Raw genomic sequence first — 9,133 nt, forward strand, 5'->3', positions numbered from 1 at the left:
AATTGATTTCCTTTGTTTTTTGGTGTACTAATAACAAAACAAAACACAAAAGTTATTCCCCTCTTCATAGATCTATTTCGTTTCAATTTTATAATACAAAAATCAATATTAGAAATGGAAACACAGTGCCTGCTTCATTTCGAGTTTGGCACGATACCGAGCAAACGTGTCTATTAAACGTTGAAATCTAATTCTTGCGGCTATTTGCATTTTTTTTTCAGAAAATTAACTGGATCTAATGCTAAAATTGTGTTATTCAAAAATGCAGCAGTAGCATTTTCCCATTGTTTATATAGACACCGGAAGTAGGTATACCATCCCGCACGAACAACTCTGTCAAGACGGAATTACGAAAATCCGGAATTTACTTTCAATTGTCTACAATTGTTATATTCTGAAGAAAACGTCAAGGAGGAAATGACATTGATTTACTATCGCCAATACTTTAATGCAGGATTCACACAAACTCCATTCATGATAACAAAGATTAAAAAAGATTTTTCAACGTATATCTCAGTTGGCGCTAAGGAAAAATCTGTGAGTCTAAGAAAGAATGAACCACAACATAATTCTAATAATAAATATATTGGTATCAAAGTGAATTGTATTAAATTCTCAATCAAACGAAATTATTACAATTTTTATATTTTTTGCCTGAAATTAAATTCTTAATTTAATGTATTTTCATTTCATTTGTATTCATTTTTATTGACTGGCATTAACGTGTAACTCCTTTACTCTCCCACCCGTCACGTCAGTAGTGTTTCTATAGTTTCAATGGGTCAATACTTTCACACCGTGTGTATTTATTCCGATTTTTTTATCATAAAACACTTAATGTACTGAATTTCACGTCTATATTTAGTTGCAGCACCTGGTCTGTTGGAACACGCACTCTTTTCATGCGAGGAACTTGACAGACGATAGCAACAATTTCGCACTCTTATAAAAACACGTTTTTCGAATTTTCGATGCGCACGAAGGGGCTTTAATCAGCAATTATATACACATGGCTATAGAAAAGTGAAATACATGTACCGAAATTAAAATGCTACCCCGTTGATTCTTTTAAAGTTATTGTTTTCACAACTTAGTCGCCATAAGGATTCAATTGCTCACCATTTGCTTTTAACTTTTCATAAGTAGCTATTGTTCACAATTAAAAGGTGTGAGGATGATGTCCGACATTGTCTTTAATGTACCGTATTAATAACCGTTTTATATTACATAAATGGTTAAACTGTAATTATTTGTTAAACAATATGCGGTTAGCGCTTACTTAATTGATCGACGCCAATCAAATATTAGTCGAAAGTTAACCCCGCCCTCATAAGCATTTTCTGTAATATGGCTTGAATTTCGATTAGTTCGTCATGCTTACTCCTATCAGTGGATTATCTATTACCCCATGAGGCGTTTATGGCGATTACGCGTTGAAGAAGGTACATAGTGCTCCTTTAAAGTGTGTGTTTAATTCAGACGTTTATTTGCAGGTAATCGCCGAGTCTTCACGACTATATTATGTGCAGACTTGCCTCTGTGACCGTCCAGATTAAAATATTTAATTTTGAGCCAAAGTAGGTCACATTAACCTCCGCTACCCGGCTGTTCGCCAACGAAATACTTTTAACCAAAAAGACCAGTGCACGGTGACCAATGAGACCTGAATGTGCACTGGTAGACAATGCAAAGACAACTCATGTCTGGTTGCCCTAAAAAGGACCAGGTTACTCCGCCATGGAGGTGCAGATAATTACAAAAGACCTTCTTCCCGCTCATCGCTCGCTGCGCCGCATTTATGACTGCTCTAGCGCAACAACCTTCGACCCGAACCCCATAATAGTTTCCCCAGCTCTGTTAAACTATGGAATACTATTACATTTAGTGAGTGACCTTGATTTTTTTTACAATCGCCCTTATCTATTTCTTTTTCAACTTTAATCGCCAGCTTACAGATTCAATCGCCATTGGTGATTTTGTCGATCGGAAACGCTAAAGTATAATATTCTGAGTTTGAAATAAAGTTAAAAAAAACAAGTTTTAAATAATTAAATTAAACAAAATAGTTTAAACTGTTGTCTTTTGTCACTTGTTAGTTGCATATTCACTGCATACTATGTGTGTTATTAATTGCACGTGTATTCAAACCACACGTAAATGTTCGTAAATAACAATTATACTACGGCAGATCACATCATTTATGTCCTCATATGGCTTATTTTGAGTGTTTTTTTTTCCCATCCAAATATATGGTATTCTAATATTTGATGAACCATTGCTGGACCATAGCTGCGATAGCTGCATATGGTATAAGGCATTACACCGGTCTATAAAATATCTTTATTTGTAATATATGGGACATCTTAGCACAACACTGTTAGATAGAAAAGTGTAGTCAAACTGTGTTATTTATAGCAAACTTGTAAATTTTGGGACCGGGGACTTCCGGCGCGGCGGCAATATGGCGGCTTTTTTAAAACATCCCTTAATCGGTAGTACATTTTGAGCTTATGTATGGTAAATTGACGGGTTACATGCGTAAATTGTGGAACACAGTGAGTAAATATAGTTCTTTGAGCAATATATGCTAAAACAAGACGTTAAAGTGCTCAGAGGATCACGAAAATGTCATCAAACGACAAGAACAAAAAGACAAGAAGCGCCAACGGAGGAGGTGGGAAATCAAAATCTGGACAGCAAAAACACAAGTGAGTGCTCAGCTTCTGCACATATTAACCACTATCCCGATGCACATTATATGTTTTATCAGCATCCAGGCGTACCTCCGACATGAAAACAAACGCTTCCGCCACCCTTTCCAACGTACCCAGCCTACGACATGAGTATCTAATTCTATGAGCTAATTCAAGAAATGGACGTTCGTCTTAAAGCTATTGAAACCAACGTCTCCAAAATTACCCCAATAAAAGATTTGACTTACTTGAGAGCACAAGTGTCCGAAATCCGTGAAGAAAGTAATTCCACATCCAAACGAATACATCACATTGAAACATTCTGTTCAACATTCAGCGATATAACCGACGATATCATAAACTCCAGAAAACACATAGAAGATGAATTATCGTCTGTTAAGAAGCATAATTCTTGGTTGGAAAACCAAATGCACATTTTGAGTAAACAAAACAATTCTCTTTACATGCAATGTTTAGATAACCAGACAAGACAAATGGAGAAAAATCTGATCGTGTTTGGAATTGAAGAGGCCCGTAATAGAAACCTTAGGGACAATACTGAACAGACATTAAGTGCAGCATTGACAGAACATCTACAGGAAAACAGAAATATAAACACTAACAATGTAATTGACATTAGGGCGCTGACCTTCAGCAGAGTATATCGTGTAGGAAACTCAGCAAAAGCAGACCGAGACACAATCAGATAAGCAGGTATTTCACTCAATAAGACAAGAGGATCAGTCAAATTTCACGAACTCTACCCGAAAGAAATAGAACAAGAACGCAAAAAGCTATACCCAGTTATAACGATACTCAACGGAAGAAAAAAAAACAGTGTTAGTGAAAGACAGGTTGTATTTGAATGCCAGACTATTCGACCCATGTACTGGCATCTACCACGACCGCAATGGAATGAAGCGCACAATCAATACAAACCACCAAATTCAACCACTGAACTTTGAAAATCATGAACGCCAACAATTACACAGAGCCTCTACTTACCAAGGTTCTACAGTGAATGAACAACCTCCACATGCTCGCTATAATTCGACGTTTTCAAATGAAACGACGCAGCGAAAGGAGCGGTCTGAGAACAGTATCTCATTCGAAACGCCTTACAAGTTCATCCTACCCAGTAACGCGGAAGAACAGGGCCGAACCACCTAATGGAAACGAAAAAAACGGTCACCACTTGACAGCGAGACTATACCGAAGCGCCTTCTTCCAAGCTTCTGACCAAACGAACCAACGCCCACGACCATAGAAGATACTACGCAAATATCAAGCTTAACCCGATGCGAGGACATGGAGACCCCTACCGAACCTCCACCAAACAACCCCGACAGCGATGACAGTGCGACATCCAATAGATAGGAAAATCAGGGAGAGACACGTGCGTTCCGTGCAGACTTAAGTTCCAAGTCTAGTACGCGAGGTACATTTGACTGCTCGGATGCCGACACCTCGTGCGCGAAACAGACGGCGTGTATTAGTATTACAAAAGGACAAACAAATAGTATTTACAATGATGTTTGTTTTGATTGCAAATCCAATTTGTATGACACTGTTTATAAGAATGATGTTAAATGCACTCATAGCCCCCTTTGTAAAAGAAGCTTTGAAGCCAAGCAGTATTTCCCATCCATATTTAAAAATAGCCGTAATACTGATGATTTCCAAACGGCAAATACACACCTTAATAACCATGTCCCAAGTAGAAGCTAATGCCCTACACTCGACATCATAAACACAAAAGCAAGCTTTTCCGTGAAAATATCAGAAGAAAGAAAGACTTTTAATATCCACCGGCAACCACATCAAAATCCCATTATTTTTGATAATGTGTGCAATGCTACACCAGATAATTCAGCCTTACCAAACTTTGACATAAACAAAGCACCAATATATGTTAACAATAATTTTATTAAACTAAATACACAATGTATGACACATTCAACAAAACAGAACCATCTTAACATATTATCACTTAATGTTTGCGGCCGCAAATACAAAAATGTATACACCAGAATTTGCAACATTAATTAATCAAAACAGCATAATTGGCCTGCAAGAAACTAAATTAGATGACTTAGATCACGTCAGCATAGACAATTATAAATGTATACTAAAAAACAGAAAAAATATCTAAACGCAAGTCTGCCGGACTAGCTTTTCTCGTCAGAAACAACATTGAAGACTTCATTTCAGAAATTGAATAAAAAAGCACATTAGATTTATGGTTCACCATTAAAACAATGCAACCTAGAGAGTAAACTATTATGTGGACTAATATACATACCACCTGAGTACTCAAACTACTCCGTTGAAGACCCCTTTCTCTAATTACAATCTGAACTTGATCATTTTAAACACAAATATAATCACATCTGTTTATTTGGCGACTTCAGCTCAAGCACAAAAAACCTAGAAGATTATATTGTCACTGACAAAGACTATTTTGACAGACAAGGCCTGGAAGAATTTTACTCAGAATTTGATTATGAAATGTCCATGTTCGAGCAATCTCAAAATATTGAAAAGACCAGGTAAAGTGGAGATAACTCTGCAAATATGGATACCAGTTCCTAGACTTCTAAAAATTAAACAATCTATATATTCTCAACGGTAGAACAAGGGAAGACATTCTTGTGAAGGTCACATGTACAAATTCTAGCGTGGTTGACTATTTTGTATGTACCTCAAATGTCTTTTATCACATTAAAACCATGAATGTACTTGAATTCTGCAATATACTATCCGATGCTCATACTCAAATTTTATAAGCCTTATCTAAGAACCAGACAGATCACAGTCCCTCCAACAATAATTCAAATGAACCACACATCAAACTTTGGGACAGATCAAAAAGCAAAAAGTTTTCAGAAAATATTGACCAATCAATTGACATCTTAAATGCAGAATTAAATGATCTAGCACTAAATAACAACTTCAGTCAAACCCAGGCAAATAAGTTATCAACTGATATTGCGAGCATTTATCTTAACACAGCTGAAAGTACGTTGGGCTTATACACTCAACCTGACCCGAATAAAATATAGAAAACCAATCAAAAATGGTTAAGAATACAATGTAACAAGCAAGAAAAAAAATCAATTTTGCAAAACTACAATACAAACTGCACAAAACAGACGAAAATAAATTGACTCTGAAGAAAAATAGTAAAACATACAGGCAAATAATGAAAAAACATTTTAACAAATCTAAACAAGAACATGTACAAAAATTACGGTCACTAAAACAACTGATCCAAGCAAATACTGGAAATTGATAAATGAAAAGAAAATCACACAAATAAAGCATAAATATCACAATTCTATGAGTTTTTCAGGCAAGTAAATTTTAACAACAACCAACATATAAAAAACAATTCATAGCATGATTTCATAGATAAGATATTAATAGTCGCCTAACTAGTTGCAGGGGATAACTTATACAACTGGAGTTTCCTGATGCCTTCAACGCAGTTGGACACCGCCAGCCTAGTGTCATCCTTAGACACACATATGCTGTTTGGGAACCGCATATCCACCGGGTATGTTCCGATTATTTCACCGTTAACACTCATGTGCACAATGGAGTGCTTATTCGCACTGCAAACCAGCACCGTGTCACCCGGCCCTACACATGCACCAATAGGTTTCTGTATGTCCTCATTAGTGACTGCTTTAGACGTGCCCATCACGGTGTCGTACATGTACACTGTGTGAGCTTTCTTGTCAGTCAGTATTAACGTGTTCTTAGACTGGACATACGTGCACTTACTCTCATGCGCTTTGTAAGTCTTCTTAGCAAACACCAACTTATCAAAGTTAGACTCTACACCGTCCACTGATAGCATTCTAACGTGGCGAGGATCATCCCGCATACTCACGACCATGTGATACGGTGACATGCAGCATATAGAGTCAAACTCGGATGACGTTTTGATTTTCCTCGTCAATTTGATGACATTATCTGTGCTCACAGACAGGAGCAATACTACTTTTTTAGAACCAAACGTTACACAAAGTGCACCATGAGACACACACAATACGCTAAGTGGTTTAATCTTGAACTTGTACGGCTTTCCTAGTCTCTGAAGTTGATCATTCAGTACGATGCATTTATCGTTGTGGTTATCAACGGCTACCAGTCTCCCGTCCGGCAGAAAGTCCAGTCCACTGAGGCAAGGTTCATACTCATCATCTCCAGTCTTTGGTAGAGCCGCAGACAAGAGCAGCTCCATAGTGCATTGCCTTGGTTGCGATGGTAAACTGATGCGACTGGTTTCCACTGTTAAGAATACATGTATTTTCATTAAATCGATGAAAAGCGTTACAAACGCATGCTTATTTTTCTATAAATCATAAACATGATCATAATTGTCATGATCACAATTGTCATTATCATAATCGTCATGATCATCATAGTCATGATCATCATCGTCATGATCATCATCATCATGATCATCATCATAATCACCATCATGATCATCATCATGATCATCATGATCATCATGATCATGATCATCATGATCATCATCATCATCATCATCATCATCATCATCATCATCATCATCATCATCATCATCATAATCATCATCATCATCATCATCATCATCATAATCATAATCATAATCATCATCACCACCACCACCATCGTCGTCATCGTCATCATCATCATCATCATCATCATCATCATCATCATCATCATCATCATCATCATCATCATCATCATCATCATCATCATCATCATCATCATCATCATCATCATCATCATAATCCACGTCTAATTTGAACCAAATCACGCGTATATGACGTTTGTACGTAAATTGTATGATAATTTTATGATGATGTTTATGGGTAACAGAAGAAATAAAAGTATAACGTTCGATCAGAAAAAAACAAATATATTGCACAAAATAGAGTCGTCCATACTTTTTTAATAACAAACTGTAACGGATCTTTTTTACAGTACAACATTTTTCTCCACTTAATTCTGGTAGTTCAATGACATAAATCTTCCACGAATCTATTTATTATTCTTTCTTTTTGTGTCAAAGTTAATATAGCGAATGTGATCGAGCTTTTAAAAAATTATCGAAAATTGAACTTGTCCCAACAAGTTGAGGGTCGGCAGAGAAAAAATAGGGTTGGTCGGGTTAGTGGACTCACACAACTGTTGGTAAGCTTAAGACGTCGCGCTCATTACTGGCGTAAAGTAGGAAAAAGCGGGGAGGGTTATTATAAAATCTCCCACAGTAAGCACATTTTTTTAAACAAATCCATAATTTATACATCGATGAAAAGAGTAAAAACAAACCTAATTGTTAATGTTATTATAAAATGCGAAAAAGAAATTGTCGGGTTAGTAATGAGATGTTTTATTCGAAATGACGCAGAAAAAAAATGCGTGTAATGCGTAACAAATATCTACAACGAAATGATTTCAAAACGAAACGGCGTCCGTCTGTATACCGTTTTTACCCAGGGAAATAGACGCTACTGACGTTTCGTCATTTCCCTTTAGCGTGATATAAAAAACAACGGTAACGTAGAAAGAATTTTTTGAGGAAGGTGCATGTTTCAAATAAAAAAAAAGGTAAGAGTTTTTGTTTTATATTTTATTGATATATTAGAAGTATGTTTTAGCGAATAAGTTATTTGCTGATTAATCATATGTCATATGTTTTAAAAGTTATTGAGCAGCTGAATCCGATAATATGGTCCCTTTGTAAATTGAACGTACGTAAATTATGTTATAAGGGGTAAGGTCTAGTCGTCATGTAATGGGCGTTCAAAACCTGAAAACTTGTTCCGGGTACAAAATTCAAGCATATATATCCATTTGAAAGGAATGAATGAATGATTCTAAATTAATAAGCAGTGGTGAAAAATTGTTTGTTCAATGGAAATATCTATATATGATGTATAAGGTAATTAATTTAGTATTTGCTGATATTTGACCGCCGAAAATGTCTAGCCACCGTGTAATGCTTGCATTTTTGACGTTTGAGACCCTAACGTTAAAAATGAATTAAGTGTTGTTTTTTTCAATACAAAACCCTTTTAAAGTCAATGCGTTAGAATAAAGAAATTCTGTTTCATAAGATGTAAAAGTACACGAAAAACTGAAATAAAAGTATTGGTGTATCATTTAATATGTAAAAGTACCATCTTTCCGATAAAAGATGACAAAATGAAATGCTTATTTTGCGACGTGCATTATACAGACATCGATATGTAAAATTGTGTGAACACTTTACTATATTTTTTGTTTGTTTGTAGTTTCCTTTATGAAGTTACTGAGCAATATTTTTAAATACTCACATTTGAATAACCTTAATCTCCCTTTAATCTTCCGAGCCATTAGTGTTCTACAAAATTTGAAATGAATTGCGCGAATCTGTCGGGTATTGAACCCGCGTCCCCCGTGCC

Source organism: Dreissena polymorpha, chromosome 6 (assembly GCF_020536995.1).
Source record: "Dreissena polymorpha isolate Duluth1 chromosome 6, UMN_Dpol_1.0, whole genome shotgun sequence".
NCBI lineage: Eukaryota > Metazoa > Mollusca > Bivalvia > Myida > Dreissenidae > Dreissena > Dreissena polymorpha.